The sequence below is a fragment of the Condylura cristata genome, unplaced genomic scaffold, assembly GCF_000260355.1.
Source record: "Condylura cristata isolate star-nosed mole 26May11 unplaced genomic scaffold, ConCri1.0 scaffold00019, whole genome shotgun sequence".
Taxonomy (NCBI): Eukaryota; Metazoa; Chordata; class Mammalia; order Eulipotyphla; family Talpidae; genus Condylura; species Condylura cristata.
In genome coordinates, this window is record NW_004567120.1 from 38405200 (window position 1) to 38424803 (window position 19604).

A 19604-nucleotide genomic window follows, 5' to 3' on the forward strand; every position below is an offset into this window, starting at 1 on the left:
CCAGAGGTGCAGGAGTGGTGAGAGGCTTCACAGAGACAGAGTAGGGAGAAGAACAGACAGATCAATGAAGTACACTGCTGAGGGGAACAGTGGATGAGACAGGAGAGGTCTGCCGCACCCTGTGGGTCACCTCCCCGGCTGGGGATCAAACTCATACCGAAGGGGCTGCGACCAGCTTGCAGTGCTGTGCCCTAACCCATTGCACCACCAGGGAGGGCCCAAATAAATAAATCTTAAAAAAAAAAAAAACCCTCACCTCTGGCCTGTACCCCAGTCCTGTATGCATAAATAAATAAATAAATCTTTAAAAAAAAAAACTGGACCCAAGTAAGTAATAAATCAGGTTAGTATATTTTAATCCCTAGTTTAACTTCTATTCATCTGGAAAAGATTAAGCACAAGGTAAAATTGTAATCAGATGAACGAGGCAAATACAGTTTACACTGGTCACACAATGTGGCATGAACATACCTAACTCCAGAATTATGTGTTTCCTTGGCTCAGTTACACCGGTCCCATTTCACCCTTGTGGAATGTTGCTGCTGTGTTGCGCTTTATCATGTGAATCACAATGCCCCAGAGAGCTATCTCCTCAGTGGGCTCTAACAAAGGCATGATCAGAGGGCATGTGAAGAAGCTCGCCAGAGCCTGCCCATGCCGATTATCACCGTTACATGTGGAGGTGATTTTATTTTCCATTAGTTGTCTAGTTAGGTAATTGATGCTAAGCCTTTTTAACCCTCTTACTGACTGATAATAAAATCAGCCAAGAGGGGATTTCTGGTGGGTTTCCATTTCTAATGTGTTCTCTGAACACACGTAAGAGTCAGTAACATCAAGAAAATAAGAGAAACTAATCTTATTTCAAATAAAATATTCCCAATATTTCCTTTAAGTTGAAAACAAAGAAAATGCTGATTATTATTCACCATTAGTCTAGTACCAGTCGCCCTCACGATCTTACAGCAGTGTTCCCATTTGGCATGGTTTGGTGAGGTATTTTGGGAATCTGTGTGTCTCATGAACCACTAATCTATGTGAAACATATTTGAGTATGGGTTCCTAGACTCCAAAAATACCCTACTTCCAAAAATACCATACCAGCTAGGAATGTTCTACAAGTCAGATAAAAGGGGAGCCCATACAAGAGGAACTACGTTTGAGCCCTTTAGAAGTGTGCACCCCACTACTGCAGCTGGCTGAGTCACATTCTTACATCCCTAGAATTTTCTTAATTTTAGGAGAAGGGGACATGAAGTGTTTATTCTTAAAAAGCAATTTCATATGGATACATTGAGGTGACTAGAGATGTAATTGCTAAGCTGTGACTCCTCCATTTATAGGGGTAAGCTATGAAAAGCATGCCAACCAGGAGTCTCCTGCATGCCTGGAAGTCCTGAGACGCACAAGGACACTGCTTCAAGCAAAGAGAAAATAGCACATACAGTCCACGATACATGTAGTGGGATTGAAGACAGGTACCCAGAAATGACTCCGTTCCCCTTTTCTTTGAGATGGGAGCTAGGCAAAATGGTGAGCTTGGCTTGTCAATCTGCCAGGGTTTTACAGGGCGACCTAGGTACCTGTTGCCCAGGGCTTCTTAAGTCAAGTGAGGAGCAGACATCGCCATCCATGCTCTGAGTGGATGTGGACATCGGCAGTTAGGGAACTCAAAATGGCATTGCTTCCCCTCGGGGTTGGGGGAATGCAGGAGTTAACACCTGAAGTCAAGATGAGGAGGTCCACAAAGAATGATCACTGAAAAAGTGTAAGAGAAACAAGCCATGGATGAGAGTCCTGGATTCCTACTGTGAGGTCTCTGCATCCAGAAATGGACATTGGGAAACAGTAGGTTTTGTCTTTTGAGTTCGGTGCAATGATCCACTTCATTGGAGAGGGTTGGGTCAAGTGGAGACATTGTGGGTTGTTATTCTAGTTTATTTGGAGGGCTGGGTGTTAAGCAGAAGCTAAAAATCAGGAATTAGATAAAAGAAGGATTCAAGTCAATAAGAGAGAAGCGGGAAAACAACAGCGCAATTGACTGCGCAATGACAAGCCACGAAATGCAGCAATAAGGTTAAAAAAAAAGGGGGGGGGGACTCCTGGTTTTTCCCATCAGGTTGAAGCCAAGAGGATTTGTATCCCTAACCCACACTTAACATTAACTCCATTGATTGTTAAGCGTTCGAGCTAGTTTAGATTCCATGTTCGTTTCATGACTTTATCTGCTTACTTAACTGAAAACTCCTGCCTATACACTTTACCAAGCATAAATATTGATGCTTCCTATAATAACATTAGGTCCCTTGATCTGTTCCCTGTGTGTGTGTACATGCACGCCTATGTGCATGCCTGAATTTAGCCATTAAAACAGTTCAATTTGGGAAATATTCACCATGGCATAAAAATAATTAATCCACAGGCACACCTCAGGACCTGACTATGGAGCTGAATATTAAGAGTGCTAGCCAGGAAACTCGGGAGAATTAGAATACCATAGCTAGATACCTCTTTGAAACGCACCCAAGGAAATTCAACTAAATGTTTGCCTTTTTCACCTTTAAAAATATTTATTTTCGAGCAAACACAAGTGACAAGAAGCACAGAGTTTGGAGAAAGATATAGGCTCTGGAGGTGTTCACAGATGTGTTTAGATCCCAGTTCTACCTCTTAGAAATTAAGCACAGGAAAAAAAGTTACACGAGCTCTCATTTTCTCTCTCTCTCCAGCCCTCTCTACATCAATGTTTTCACAAAGGAAAATGGGGATTACAGTGGTGTCTGCCGCCTAGGGGTGATGCGAAAATGTAGACTACCCTAGTGAACTACCAGGGACACACAAGTTCTCAGCAAATGCTAATTCTTATTGTCTCTCCAAAGATTGGGGACAGAGATTTCTGGAATGATTTGCAGGGCTTGAAATCTGCATAAGTGCATCAATGGGTCGTGGAGTGCGCAGTCTTAGCAGGAAGTGGAGACCTGGCATCCCCCGCCCCTGTACCTCCTCCTCCCTGTCTTCCTTCCACATTAAGGCTTCTCAAGGATCGGATTTCAATAGTCACCACCAAGCCTTTGTTCTATGAATGAAACTACTTTAAAGGCTGGCAGCACAGCTTGCTAATTGGAGTTCTGATAGATAATCTTTTATACTGGATTTTTACTAAATAAAAGATCTTTTATTATTGATGCCTTCACCAATCCTTTCCATACAGGAAACTGACCTGTAATAAACATTTGGCTAAAGGGAGAGAAACAGGGGAAGAGGCAGCCCAACCATACTCCCGATAGTCCTTACTGCCAAGAAATACATATGCCTAAACAACTTTTATTATGCTGATCGCCCTCCCCCCCCCATATCGTCCATGTATTTGCAATCATTTGACTGAATTCTTTTCATTCTCTTGGTTCAATCGCTCCCACATATCTATCATTGTTTCCTTTAGATTTGAGCCTTCAACCTTAAGCATTGTTTGCATGTGATCATAAGATGCCTATACTGATATTTTATGTTTTTTCCTTAGTGTCGGTGAGGACATTGGCTAACAGCATGAATCAGAGTGACCACTTCCAAGTTTCATGTTATTTAATCTCATTTATCACTTAATGGCAAAGAGTAATGCATTTTATTAAGATAACAGTGCTAAATGCGGCTGCAAATGTGCTTTGAACTACCTTTCACCATCCCTTGCATATTTGAGGACAGAAAATATGTGTGTGTTCATAGCATTATGGTATTGGCAGCCACCATCATCAGAGTTGGAATCAAACAAAATTGCAACACCATTTAGATTTTAAATCAACCCAGTTTGAGGTTGAGACTGGAGCAGGTACATTTTACATGAGCATGAAGGCAGGTGAGCGTGATAAACGGAGGCTGTCTACGTCAGTGGCTGCCTATCTTTACCCAACAAGTTGCACCTGCTGCTGGTGGGCAGGGTCAGGGGGCCCTTGCCTGTCAGGCATACCACTGTAGAGTTCCCTTTGGAACATCTGAGTGCTCGTCATGTCCTCTACGCAAAGGAAAACACAGAAAACAAAGATGCCAGCTAAGTCATGCTCTTTGTCCAAGGAGAGCTCTTTCTACGGGGATGTGCTGTTGTCGGTTTCCGACTTGGCAACTCTGTGTTAAACATCAAACTACATACGGTAGGCAGGACAGCCTGAGTTCTCATCGCGCTTCTGCCTCTCACAGTTATCTCTGTCCCAGGAATTCAGTCTGTCTGGGTAGCAGTTACCCCATTTGCCAGTTGGAAGGCTTTGGGTTAGGACTGATCTTAAATGGCCCCTCACAGCTATGGTGTACATGACTTTGCTTTTTCTCAATCAAGTGCTTTTGAAAGTCCACTGTAAACTGATTCCTTTGAAACACTAGATGCTCTACACAGATTAGTGAGTATGCAAAAGCAGCTAGTGTAAATATTTGTGAGTGCTATTATTCAAGTAGTAGAAAGAACAGAGAAATAAAATGCTAGTGACTAAGCGACTCTTCAAGAAAAACATTCCCTAACCCTGTGACGACATAGCACCAGCATTTGCTTTTGACTGAATTTATCACGTAAATGTATCTCACCCTCTACATTTTATTCACATTTAATGTAAGAGATGATTCAATATGCAAAGCCATAATTTGTGACACCGTAGCCATAGCAATTCACACATTCATAACTTTGACTCCAAAACTATTGTTACACATTAATAATGAATGTCGAAGCATAGAACGCTCAAGTCCCGACTTTGATCACCAAGAGCTAAGAACATGGGGGTTTCCCTTTACTCAAGTGAATGTAACACTGGAAGATGTCAACATCCCTTTTGAGAAGCCAACTCTTTTACTGACTCAGAGAATGCAGCTAATCATGATGAATTCAGAAAAGGGGGGAGAAAGTCAGTCACTGTGTACACTGTAATTATTAGTAAAAGTTAGGAATGTGGGATGACGGAAGCCACTGTGTTTAAGGTAAGTGCACGTAAGTTCGGGGATGTTTGGGGTTGCGGGACCCGCCTCATTCATCCATCTCTTGGCCTGCTCTTTCATTTGAATAGTTGCCTGGTATATTTTCTCTCATTTGCTCATCACAACACCACCATGAGGTGGGCATTTCCCATTGTTCCAGGGTGACTGTGCCTTTTCTAAGGTGCTGGGATTATAGGCTGTCAGACGTGGGACTCAAACTGATGTCTTTCTGATTCCAAATGGGTGGCGCTGTTTCTTTTCTACAAGGCACAACTCTGAGAGGCTGGTGTGTTTGAGGGTGATGTTAACAAGCGTTAGCAATAAACTTCTGTCCACACAGACTCTCCGCCAAGGCTGTGCTTACCTTCAACCCTTTCCTCTGAAATTCCCTGAGAGCTATAAAAGCAACATCTTCTCTCCAGCAAGGGATGAAGTGGAGAAAAGGTAAGTGACATTGTCAGACACACAAAAACAAAACAAGTTGAGACCGAGTCCGGCACTAATTCTGAATGTGGATCACACAAAAGGGTTAGCTACCCACACACCTGCATGAGCTTTAAATCTCCTTCCTGAGAGCACCTTCAGGGTGATTGTCTCCCAAACATTCTTTATAAGGAAGCAGATGTCATCTGCATGGAACATCAAGCACTAAATTGCAAATTATTAAGTGTAATTAAGTGTCCTCTAAAGTAACAGAGTCTGACATTTTCCCAAATTTGTCCTGCTCTGGCTCTCAAGCTCTTAATTCTGCAGAACTCTTCTTGACTCTAGCAAAGCAAGAGTCAGCCTGTAATGAACTTCCTTACTTCCACGTGGGCTCATCAAGAATGCCATTCTTTCTCAAGTCTAGGCATTCTCCCAATGGGCGGAAGAAAGGGAAGATCATAGCTCTCTTTAGCCAGGAGAGATCTGATTAAAAGCAAAGCAAGACTATAAACATCCCAAAAATAAATAGATAGATAGATAGATAGATAAAACCTCAAAAGCAAAAACACAGAGTAGAAATAAATCTTGGACTCAAAAGAAGAACAGAATAGTTACCAGAGGGGGCAAGAGAAGGGAGCCGGCATGGGCCGGGAGGGAGATGGAGCATGGAGTGCGTGGTTTGGTGGAGGGTGAACAACAAAGGAGAAAAACATGATGTAAAAATATGGGCCAGGGAGGCACGTGCAGAGAGGCCCTCTAATGCACAGAAAGAACACAGTGGAGCCCTCACTGGGCACAGAGCACCCGGGTGGTGTGCGTGGAGAGGAGCAATCAGAAATGCACTTTGGGTCAGCGTCTGCAAATTTGTCAGGCAACTGAGTAGAGGGATTGTATATTTCAAATTGCAAGTTCAACACTATACCTGACATCGCCACCAATATAAGATGTTTCGTCTACACCAGTACTAGGTTAAAGGATAGAATTAGCCTAGCTATGGCTCCAACTGATAACTAGTATGCGGATAGAAGACACAAATATGCAGAACCAGTGTTTCCCAACTGGCCTGTTCACAAGAACACTCAGTCTCCGAGTAACAAAAAGACTTGGTATTTCTGCACCACCCCAGTCTTTGCTGACTGGTAATCTAGATTCTTAGCAAGTACTCCATGTAGTTTTATGATCAGGCAAGTTTAGGAAACCCTGGTCTAACTGAACACAGAAAAGACACGGGTTTAGTTGCATGAGAATCAAATATTTGTATCCATGCATCCATTCTTTGAGTTCAAAAGCAAATGTGTTGAATGTCTCATATGCCTGGCATTGTGCTAGGAACTGAAGATGCCAGAGTGAGCCAGAACAAGCCTGTGCCCTCTCCAGTTTACATTGCCTGAGAGGAAGAGGCAATAGAATTTCATCATCCACTGTTAACAATTCTGAGACGTGCTACTGGACTGTTTTAATTTGCAACGAACAGGCCTACTGAGGAGAGCTGACTTCCTTACCGGTGCCTGAAGATTGATTCGATGAAGTAAAGTTTACACTGGTGTTTGAATGATGAGTAGGCATTAGCTGGGGGAAAAGCTGGAAAGCATAATGCCAGGGAAAGGGAAGATGACTGGGCGCCTGCATGGGGAGCTCAGAGGGGTCCTTGAGAACGCCACTGACACTTGACTGCAGAAAGGAGTTAAACTGCCCCCATGCGCAATAACGCACCCTAGCGGGGTAGCCAGTGTCGGTATGTGCCAAGGCACAGGACCCAATCCTTGGCACCACTCCCAGATTAGCTTCAGGCACTCCCCCACTGTGGGCTTTTCCCATGATTCCTATACGCTTCCACACCAAGAGAACACATCTCTCACGTGGACATTTTCAGGCAGTGTGCCTTGTGGGAACGTTTGGGCTGTGAAGCGAGCAGGCAGCTAACTCAGCTCTGCCACTTACAAAGGATATGGCTTATGCGAGTGGTCGAACCCCCCTGAGCTTCTGTTTGGCTATCTGGAAAATAGGATGAATAATCACCTCCACCTCACAGGGTGGTTTGAGGGTTCATAAGCTGAGGCTTGGACACTAGAGTGATAGGCCGTAGACACACGCCCCACTGTGTCCGAATCCTCGTGTACTGCCGCCCTCCTGGGCGAGGTCAGGCTAGGTGGCTGCTGGACCACCCCCCAGGGCAGCACTCTGCTCCGCTACTGCGTTTTCAGCATCTTGCTTAATTTGGGGGTGGGGGTTACTGAGAAAGCAGCCTGCCTTTAATGCGTTTAGAATACATTTTGGAGCATGCGCTCTTGGGAAAGTCACTTCCCCGTGGATTTGTTTCCACAGGTGTGACATGACGGAGGTCGCTTTCTCAAATGCTTGTGAAAGACCTTTTCACCCCACTATATCACAGATCAAAACTTTTGTAAACTATAAAACCGCAGCCATGGATGTCACTGCAGTGTCAAGGTGCTGTAAACGGTCACCTCAGGCTCTGCATTCACACACGCTGGGCAGAGTGCACAGGGCCAGCGCCAGTAGCATCAGCCTAGAGAATTTCTAAGGGCCTGTCAGCTTGGCCGTGCTGACGCTGAGTTGAACTAACATCAGCCCATGGCGCAGCAGCATGGCCAGGGGGAGCTCAGGGGGGGCCGTGGGGTTTCTCCAAGGACCGCCAATCAGGCTGCAGGTGGTCGAGATATTTCCCAGCAAGCACTGCGCTTGACCTGCTCCTTTCTGGGCAAGGACTTGACTCCTGCACTTCTGAACCCCTGGGCCGCCACAAGGGATACACCACAAAATTTGAGTGGGTGGATCAATGAACAGTCTGCCGAAATGTTCCTCCATCTATGCAATTTCTGCCCTATAGAATGCCTGCAGACTTCTGCTCCATGTACCCAAAACAATTCGCTGGGAGAGGAGGAGAAAGGAAGATCGTGGAAGAGGTGCGCGCAGTGGCTGCATGTAGCTAGTGTACCTGCTCATCTGGGACTGACTGGCCGTGGGTAGGTGTGCAGGGAGCGTGTGGGGGCCACCAGGGACCTATGGGCCCTATGCAGAGTGCTGCAAGGCAGCCAGCCTCCAGCATGCACGTTATGTGGGCACAGGAACACGTGCCCGTAGGTGTGCTCCTGTGGACACCGTGGGCACAGGCTTGGCTCTCACCACTAGGTTGTGATGACATAAGCTCCATGAAAGCAGGACATATTGTGTCCCGGTGCCTGGAAAAGGGCTTCCCGCACAGTATAGTACATGGTAAGTGTTCGTTGGAAGAGCCAATCCATGGAACATTTAGCACAGTGCCCACACACAATAAGTGCTCTGCAAATGTTAGCAGTTATTGTGATCATCATAATGTCTTGTGTGCTGTAAGAGCCAAACAAATGATAGCTGCATTTTAAATCCTAAATTACATAGTCAATTATGCAGCGTGAAGTCTCTTTGGCTATTTTCTTTTTAAATCAACTTTATTGAGGTATCATTCACATAAAATAAAATGCATTCACTTTAAGTGACCGATTCAATGTGCTTTCATACATTTATATACCCGAGTACTCACATCACAATAAAAACAGTTTTTGGATTCAACGGCCCCAGGCTCCTCCCACTCTCTGTCACGCTAGCCTAGTTTGCCCGTTTCCGAATTCCATATAAACTTCCTATACGCTCTTTCCTGCGTGACTTCTTTCACCCAGCATAATAGTTTGGAGATCCATCTTTGCGGCTACAGGTATCACTACATGGTTCCTTTTCATCCCGCTGTTGACTGTCCATCTCCACCAATGAATCTAGGGCTTGAGGCATCTGCTCAGGCAGCGGTGCAGAAATTGCAGCACACCTCAGAATCCCCTAGACGGCACATCTAGACGTGGATTGCTGTGATCCCACCCGACTTTCCCTTTCAGTAAGTTGATGTAGCATCTGAGAACATGCACTCTTCAGTTCCCAAGACCAAACTTTGAGCACTGTTGTGCCAAGGTCTTACTCCTCAAGCTGAGCTAGGTGGACGGCTGAAAAAAAAAACTTGATAAAAGTGGATGACATGACGCCTTGTATAAATAATAGAGGATTAGGGGCCCTCCCTGGTGGCGCAACAGTTAGGGTGCAGCTTTTTGAAGCTCGCTGCAGCCTTCAGCATGAGTTTGATGGCGTGGGAGCTGACCCACACAGTTGGCGGGCCTCTCCGTCTCCCCGCTGCTCCCCTCAGCAGTGGATTTCATCGATCTGCCTGTTCTGCTCCTTGCTTTGCCTCTGGTAAATCTTCACCTCTAATCTGTACCCCAGTTCTGTATGCATAAATAAATACATCTTTTAAAATGTTTTATTTTTAAATTGAGGATTATTTTTGACAATATTTGTGAATATACTTTTATCAAAGACATAGGTGCTCCCTGCACAAGGATATTTCTTGGCTCAACCTCTAGAAAAAATAATTTAAAATATCATTAAATCATACTGAAGGCATTTCTATGGTGAGCTAAGGTACCTGAGCCCAGGTACCTTTTCTTCTGATGGTCTAAGTTATGTGACAAACAATCTACAGGACATATTTTATTGGAAAAATCAATATCCCCTGTGGACTTGAAGGAGAACCTTATTTTATGTTAAATAAGTGAGGGTATACAAAGAATAAGAATGCAACATTTGCATAAATATTTAAGCTAAAGTGGGAGACTTTAAAAATATTTCATGTCTGAACTAAGTTGCTCCAGGCTCAGCCCCAACCCTCTCGTCTGTCTTTAGAGATAGTTGAAACAAGCTTGAAAGGCAGTGTCCCAAGGTAACCTTTCATCAGCATTGGGCAATGGCGACTGCGTCTTTATGGCGCCATGGAAATACCACCGTAGTGGATGGCATGGCGTCAGCTAGGTGAGCAGCTGTGCAGAAATGTGCTGAGGAATTGTGCTCCGTGTAAGAGGGACGAGTGGTAGCAAGGAAGACTGATGGGCTTCGGAGCGCACCGCCTTGTGACAAGGGAGAAAAGGGGGCGTGAGCCAGCAGGAGCAGCTGCTGGACAACCAGTAACTGTTACTGCATGCAAGGAGATGCTGAATGTAAGACAGGAAATCGGAGCGAGGTGGAGATCCAGCTAAGGCGGGAACACGTTCAGTGTCTCTCAAACTCTGTTAACTCACAGATGCTCACGCTTTGCTTTTTGAGGCTCAAAAACATAGTTTTCTCTATCTGAAGTAGCAGTCCTTATAGTAGCAGTAGCATGCAAAGCTTATCATGATTTCAACATGACACAGGGTAGCCAAGGGCACTAAAACTGGCCAAGGACATGCCCACATAGTTTACTGGTCACTGAGCTCTTCACTGGTGTACACGATTGCAAGTCTGCTCAGGTGCACAGGAGAGCAATAATGGGATTTGTTTAACAAATAAAGGAAAGCAAGTGGCCATTGGGTGAAAACCCAAGGCAGTGTCCCTAGCTTTATAGTCCTAAATACAAACAATACCAAGATGGCGTCTTCCCAGCACTAAGGGCCTGGAGCACGTGACAGCCAGACAATAGGTCAGGATCCAAGTTGTGAAGATGATAGCAGACACAACAGGAGACACTCACCGGAGCTGCCGATATGCTCCAGCACAGCGCCAGACAAGTGATTCTCAAACAGCAGCTGCAGGGCTGAATGACCCATTCACAAAGCTCAGTGAGGTGCCGGTTCCGGGCTTCACCTTCCCTTCCAGGCTGTAGCAGCAGCAAAACTGGGGAACGTTTCAGTTGCTCGGACACCTGAAAAGCTCCCACACTTTTTTTCTCTGAGATTGGCTGCTGAAAGCCTCCTCACATCCTTTAGAGGCCCACACCAGCCTTCTGGAAGATCGGCATGGTGGGAGCAGAAATGGCTGAGGCCAGAATCACTGAAGAGCTGAGGAGGCTGAAACTCCGAAAGCTGACTCCCAAACACTGAACCCCAGGGACTTAAGCAGTCCCTTATATTTTTTCTCAGTGTCTCCACACGCATCGCATCGATGATGTGTATTTCACTGGGGCTCTCCATCCTCACAGGCACCCCCTCCAGAGAGCGCCGCCTGTAACATTATTTGACGTCAGACCCGTTACATTCCTCAATTTCAGTTTCTGTCATCATATCTGTGGTGACTATTGGACAAGCCGTCTCCACTGGCACAACTGCTAGCAACAGCATCAAACAACACAACAGCACCACATGCAAGGATATCAGTAACGGTGACAACACTTTTTGGAAAAAACAGAGAGCCAACAATCGGTACAAGTCATAAACATCAGGCCTTTTTGTGTTGAGTGGAACCCTTGGGTCCACCCTATTCCTCAGCTGAACTTTCTTCTTGATCAACCATTGTCTTCGCTCTCCCTTCCTGTTTTCTACGTTTCCAGTTTCCCTGCAGTAAACGTTTACATGAATCCCCATCCCGTGCTGTGATGAGCTTGTTTTTTCTTTCATCCTCACACCTTCTCCCACTTCGATGCATTTTCCAAGGATATTTGCACCTCCAGTGATGATCCTCTTTGCAGCTCCATCCACCCTCGGGAGAGGCAGGGAACTGGAACCTTCCCTTTCCCTGGGGCCACCCTGTTACAAAGCCCAAATTCAAAGGCCTTGAAATTTGCCCTTTCTAGCATTTTCTCTCATCTGTTGCCTATATCCCTGCATCATACCCATGTTTTTGTCACATCGAACTAACAGATTTTCTTTGTAAATTAGAAGTTGCATGTGTGCAATGAAAAGCTACTGGTATCAGCTCAGACACTTCACTGTCACTGCTCTCACTGTCCAGGGATTTGTGACCAATGTTTCCTCCCTGAGTTACAGCATATTGGTTTAGGGCTACACATTGACCTTATTAGGATCAATCAGATTTTATTTTCCAGGAAGCATTCTCAAAGTGAGGCCACCGATTCAAATGGCCATAATTTACTGTGACTACCTAAAATATGGGTAGTTTGTTGTGATAGAAAACACGAGCAAGGGCCCTCCCTGGCGTTGCCACAGGTTGGAGTCCAGTGGGTTGGGCCACAGCTGCTCCCACGTGAGTTCGATCCCTGGCCAGGGAGCTGACCCACCTGGGCATCAGACTTTGCCTGTCTCCCCGCTGCTCCCCTCAGCAGTGGACTTCAGTCAATCTGTCTGCTCTCCTCCCCACCCTGTCTCTGGTGAATCCTCTCACCATCCCTGCACCTCTGGCCTGTACCCCACTTCTGTATGCGTAAATACATTTTAAAAAGAAAGAAAACCAAGAGCAGTAGTGGGGAAGGGGAAGAAAGGGAGACAGACACAGGCTGAAGTCAATGTTTCAAAAACAGTAGAGAGGATCATAGAGATGAGAGTATAAACAATAATACTACCGGTGTTTAAATTTCTGGTATCAGTTGTTCTTGAAATCCTTGAGTTATCTTTGAAATCTTTTAAGCAATTATTTTTTGTTTGCTTAAGTAATATCAAGAATTAGTTTGATCGCCTCAGAAAAGTCCTCCATCATTTTCCATTAAACTGACCCACTGTTTTATTGTAACCATCTAGATATTTCCATAGGGCAGCATCTCCCTGTACAGTTTTGAGCTCTGTGCTCGTATGTCTGTCTGACTGTATGTCCCTGCAGAACAAAGGTCTCTTTCCATCTCTTCTTCACATAGTGTTTGGCATAAGTGGGCTCCCCCATAGGTGTTTATGATTCTTTACAAGAGAGGGCAATGGGGGAGTCTATTTGATTTGGGGTCTAATAAGAGATTGCCAAGAAGGAAGAGGAAGAGCACTTACCTACTTTTATTTCTTAAAGGAACCAGCTGCTTTTCCCCTGACACATTTCTCTTGAGTTCCTTAGTGCAGAGGCTCACTTAGTCCCTTTGTATCTGAATTCTCTGGATTTGGGGGTGAGGATTATAGGGGGAAAACACAGGTCCTGATGTAGAGTGCCTTATTTTGCATGACTTCCCTCAATTACTTGTGACACAGGTGGAGAGAAACAAGAGAGTTGCTTAGATCTCTCAAGGGTTTTTTACAGGAAAAGCCTGGCATGGATGTTTCAAGGCTGCACATGCAAAGCAGGCATGCCCTCCTTATACTTTTTTTATTTTTGCCCTCCTAATACTTTTAACATTTATTGCCCCTCCTAGGGGCCTCCCGGTCTCTAAGTATTCCATGGATTGTGCTCCAGATCTCAGGTAGTCTCTTTCACTGCCTCGTTTTATTCTTTATGTCAACGTTTCTTCTGTCTCGTGGCCTCACTCATCTGGAAGGTGATTCAGATATGCTTGTTCAGGAGCCTGCAATTCCACTGTTAATGAACAGGTCTAACTAGATGTGGCTTCTCTGAATAATCATCTGGATTTAACCATGTTTTCTAAACATACCTTTACATCTCAGCGTATATCATTTGAATTTCTCAGTGGGTTTTGAATACCAGGAAAAAAAAAAGATTTAGATGTTACTCAAACAGAAAAGGTCACCGTTTGATAGAAAATATTTCAGATACGTTGGCACTGATACATATTTTTGTGCTCTTATGTTCATAAAAATGTCATGTTTGTAACAATGAAAGAGTCACCTGGTTTGCAAACTCTGCAGCCAGGTGGGTTGGGATCAGGAAAGAAAAACATTACTATTGAAGGTTATGCATGCAACTGTGTTATATTTTTCAATCAAGAGGTTGAACAACTAAGGTCAAGGCATTATGCTGATAATGTCACGGGTATAATGTCACGGGTATCCTTCCTGACATTGTTGAGGTCTACTGTGTCTTCTTCCATGTACTTACTTCTGTAAACTATCAAAGTTGTTGAGTGGTGTTGAAATTGACTGTCAGAGTTGGGTCTTCTTGGAACCGGAAATGAGACGAGACTGACAGGTGTTGCTGAACTGCTGAGTAGGCGTTCGACAGCACCTAACTGTGGGTGCAGCTGTGCTGGTCACCTGGGAGGGCACGGAACCACAGGGCCAGTCACTGACCATCACATGGTCCATCCCCCCAGAGGACAATGGACTTGCCTGTTTTTCTGTCAATCTATTGTGATTAACTGTGGACAGATTCAAATGATTTCAGCTCAATGAGGGAAAGTATATCGCTTCAGAAGGTGGAGCCCAGATCTGCCCTGGTCAGCCTTCCTTCCCTTACCCACTCAACACCCAGTCACTGAGCCACAGTCACAGGGATCCACAGGTCTCCTGCATTTCGGGCAGCCTGGCAGGGAAGGCAATACATAAACAGGTGTTTACAACATTCAAAGTGCACAGGCTGTCTTGGGTGCCTGAGGAGAGGCTCCTCACTCTGACTGGAAGGGGTTCTGGCTGGATATGCTCCTTAGAGCTGGAGGGGATGAACCTGCTAACTCAGAGCTACTGCCACCTAGGAGATCCCCAATATTCACTGAACACTGCACAGATCTTTCTTATGAAACATACATACCCGGCGCGGCACTAGTGATGAAAACTGAGTGATAAATCAGACATAGTCCCTGCCCAGAAGGAACTTTTGACCTGGAGAGAGGAGACAAATATAGGAACAACTGTAATAGAAGGCAGAATGGGAAAACATATTATATTAGAAATAAATGCAGAATGTGTAAGAACACAGAGGAAACAACCATGACTCCTGCCCAAGGAGCATTGGGGAAGTTTTCACAGAGAAAGAGCAATTAACCGAGCCTGAAAAAATATAGGACTTTGGATAGACAACAAAAGAAGAATGCGTGCTCCAGGCAGAGAGCGCACATAGAAACTTAGAGGGTCGTCATGGTCCTTAGAAAATTGGGGGGAAGGCAGTCACCCAGTGAGCTTGGAGCATTAAATGGGAAGTAAATAACAAGAAGTAGGATGGGATAGATTATGAAGGTCTTTCAATGTCAGGGTTTAAAACTGACATTTTGCAAAGGGATGCATTTCTTAGGAAGACGTATAAGTGGCGACTATGAAGTCATAAACCTTAACCTTGACACTGCTTAGCTGGAAGACCTAGACCAAGTCATTTACCCTCTCTGAACATGCCTCTGATTTGTAATATGAACCATTACCAATCCTGTTTAAAATGCTGTTGGGAGAATTAAGTGAGCGGTAAAGGTCAAGTACCTGAAACCATGTATGAACTAGAGACATGCTCAGTGCCTGAGAGCAGAATTGCAATGGCTGGAAGTGATGAGAATGGGTGTTAGATTAGGGAGATTCCCGGGGAGATGAGTTGGGGTGCTATTACAGTAATCCGACAGAGGGATACCAAGGCATGACCTAGAGCGGTGGGGACAGAAAGGAGGGGATACAAGCAAGCATGCTAGACTTTGGAAATAGACAGCGAAAGACGCTTGGGAGAAGGAGGGGGTCTAGATGCCTGAAATCTCTCATGTACATGGCTAGAATGGTGCAAAAAGAATAAAATAGGAAGCACAGAAAGTGGGGCTGTGATTGGGGGCCACATCTCAAAGAGCTGTTGCTGCTATAAAGCCGTCAGCTCTTCTTTACACTCCTCCGCCAAACCCTGCAGCCAGAACATGACATCATTATCTCCTTGGCTAACTCCTCTTTTTGAGTCCTCGGCAATGTCTAGTCAGAGGGTTATATTCTGATTTTTAGTCTAAAATTCATTTTATTTATTTTATATTATTTTTATTGTGGTAACATGGGTTTACAATTCTGTACATGATTTAAAGTATAGGACCTGCCTCCTCAGATACACATCACCAACTTCACTGACCACCAAGGCCCCCATAGTCCTCTACCTCCCCAACTGGTGGCCTCGATTTTACCATCATATTTCTAGCGTTTATTTTGGTTTGGTTTTGTCTCACCTCGTATTGTTTCTCTCCGTTTCACAGATGAATGAAGCTGCCCTGTATTTGTCTTGCTCCTTCTGACTTGCTTCATTTAGCATCAACCCTTCCAGTGCCATTCATGTTATCGCAAATGACAACGCTTCATCTTTTTATAGCTGAGTAATATTCCACTGTACATATAGAACACATCTTCTTTATCCAATAATCTGCATATAGATTGATCCCAAAATTTGGCTATTGCAAATAGTGCTGCAATGAACATAGAAGTGGGTATATACATTCAAATCAGTGGTTTTACATTCTTTCTGTAGATACCTACGAGTAGAATTGCTGGAAACTGTGGCAGATATAATTTTAATATTTTAAGGACCCTCCATACTATTTTTCACAGGGGCTGGACCAGTCTATCTTCCCAACAGGGTACAAGTAGCCCTTTTCAGAATGCTAAAGAGATGATATATAACACACTTATACATAGTGCATATACTATTCCTTAGCACACTTTTCTTTATGTTTGTCTTTACTTGTTTTTTCTTACCATCAGAAATTTAAGGTCTTGAGGGTCTTTGAGTGTGGAACAAAGAGTTCACTTAGTCAGCTTTCAGTGGAGGGTTAGACCTACCTTTAATCTAGGCAAAAGGGAGTTTCCAAGGATCATATGTAGTTTTTCACAGGTCATCCTTATAGAGTCTTGTGGCTCTCTGTATTTCACAGTTCTGGATGTGGCTGATTATGATATATATATATATATATATATATATATATCATAAGCATCCAAACATCCAAAAGGAATTTGAAGGGTTAAGTGCAAGTTGCAATATGAGAAAGACACCCAGGAAAGGCCCCCCTACGAAGGTGACTTTTAGTAAAGGAAGTGCTAGCGGATGGAAGAGCACTGTTGGAAGAGGAATGAACGTCAAGGCCAAGACCTGAAGCAGGGGCTGCCTGGCAGGTCCGAAGCACAGTAAGAGGGCCTTAGTACATGAGAGGAAGACGGTAGTAGAAGGTGAGGTCAGAGATATAAAGGGGGGCACAGGTTGTATGTGACCTGCTAGATATAAGACTTTAGCTCTTTCTCTGTGCAACATGGAAGCCACTCCAAGCTTGGCAAAGAGGAGTGATATGGTGATATGACTTCATTGTCATGTTCATTTCCAAGTTGACAGGTTAACCTTAGTTGTCCTCAGAAGATACTGTGCCATATACTGGGATGAGCAGTGACAGAAGAAGCAAAGTGCCCAAACCCCCCAAAGAGGGGGAAACAATGTGAAATTTACCAATTTATTGTCTCTCAGTTCCAAATCAGGGTGGTCTCTGTCTTGTCATTGGACTGAAACTGACATATCTAAGCTAGCTAAGCTACATCGACTTTTTGAAATATTAATCCCTCTCTTTCCACCCTCTCCAGTCCTGAATGCTTCCCGGGGAAGCTGAATGAATACAGAATCCAACCCGATCCCCAATCCAGAGAGAACACATTCCACGAGGCAGTGGATAGCTGAAGCTGCAAACAATACAGAGCCCCAGATGCACTATACTTCTTTCGTAGACAACGCTCTGGTAATAGTCAGTTCATGAAGCAAGCCCAGCAAAAGATGAACAAAACCTAACAATAAAATTGAACAATTATAACAATATACTTAATAAAACTTATATGAATGCAATCTCTCCTTCAAAATACCTTGTTGTAAGTAATATTTTCCTTTCACACTGCAGTTAACATGGGTAACTGAAGCCATGGAAAGTGAAACTGTGGCTAAGAAGGATCCTCTATGATTAGTATTTAGCCCCATTTCAGGTCTCACCGTTTTCTGATCACTTTGCAGCTGCAGATATAATAACAGAGCTATATCCATTGTTTACAGTATTCTCCTGCTAAAACTAAATTCATTCATGTTAATACATATTTAAATTAAGATGTGGTAGAGAAAATAATGTGTTGGTAATGAATAGAAGCTATAGAAAAAGCAACTAAAATATTCATAAATGCTAATTCCAGCTAACGGTACATAGATTTTTCTATTGCTTCTTCTGCAAAACTTTTTTCAGACCTAAGATTGTTACTAGATATGAAAATGAGTTCTCATGAGAATAACTAAGAGTAATTATGTGCTTTACAAACACATAATTGAGAAAATAATAACAAAAAGGTTGGAGGAAAACTGTCGGTTTTCTTTTGGAAGAAAATTCAAATGATGCTTCACCCAGAAATACTTACGTAATCAACACTTAATGAGCTGCAAAATGCAGTACTCCTCTTAATTTCCAGCAGGTATTATAAGCTCATAAAATCATGTTATTTTAAGCAAGGAAAAAACTCTCATAACTATTACAGAGAGGCAAGCTATGTGCTATTTTACCATAATAAGTTTTTTCCCCTTCCTGACACTCTAAATGCCTATAATTTTAGTCACCAAGACCCTACATAAAGTTTTACTAGCAGAAAGCAGCACCTTATTATCTTGGCTATTTATAGGGCACAGATTCACCTGCTCCCTGGGTCTCTGGCATCCTTGTTTTTTAAGTCGATGTCACAAATGCAAAGGGCCAACACCCAATTTAATCAGAGCTGATAATTGACCCCTATTGAGTGAACAGCACAGCTGAATTAACTTACATCAAAATTGCTATTTTAAAGTGAAGAAGGAAATTGTTACACAATAGAGCATAAACCCAACTTCTAATGGAAAGGATTGAAAAATACACAGCTAGAATGTCTAGCAGCAATGTCCACAGATTGCAGTTATTTTTAATTCCGTCACAGTGGCTGTGGCTGATTTCAGGTGAAGAGGCGATACTTCCTGGAAGCTTAATGAGAGGCACTGCGTCTGTTCATCTTTGTACTCTCGGAACCTGACCAAGGGGCTGTGGTACAGGGAGGCTCCACACCACTTAGAGTGACTACGTTGGATCATAGAAGTAATCGGCGGGATGAAACACATGTCAAGCAGTACGTGAGGGGTGTTGAGTGGCAGGAGGTGACTGTCTCCCAGGCACGTCATTCCTGGCTGCTAGGCTGACCCCTGACACCGCACATACCACTGTTTCCTGAACACTGCTCTCTTTATGCAGCAGCACATTCCACTTCCATTCGTTGTTTCTACTTAGGTCCGAACAGTTATGAAATCAGAGCTGTTCTGTGCTAGTTACATTTTGGCATGTGTGAACCTGAATGCCTAACTTTAGGCTGCAAATGTTTCTTGCAGTACCACCCCATAACATCTCTTGCCTTACCAATTTTGCACAGGTCATTTGCCTTTGTAGAAATACTGGTAACACCCACCGAGCAGAGTCAGGAATGCTCGCGCTCAGTTGGAAACCTACCATTGCCCAGCCTTGCCGTGTGAGCTCGGGAACGTCACTTAACCTCTGGCCTTCCACCAGGCAGATGGTGCCGTCTGGGCGGGAAAGGCTTCTCTCCCTGGGCCTTAATGGCCGAGGCTGGCCGTACTAACAGATGGTGTCTTCAACCCCGCTTCCAAGTGGACAATTGAACACATAC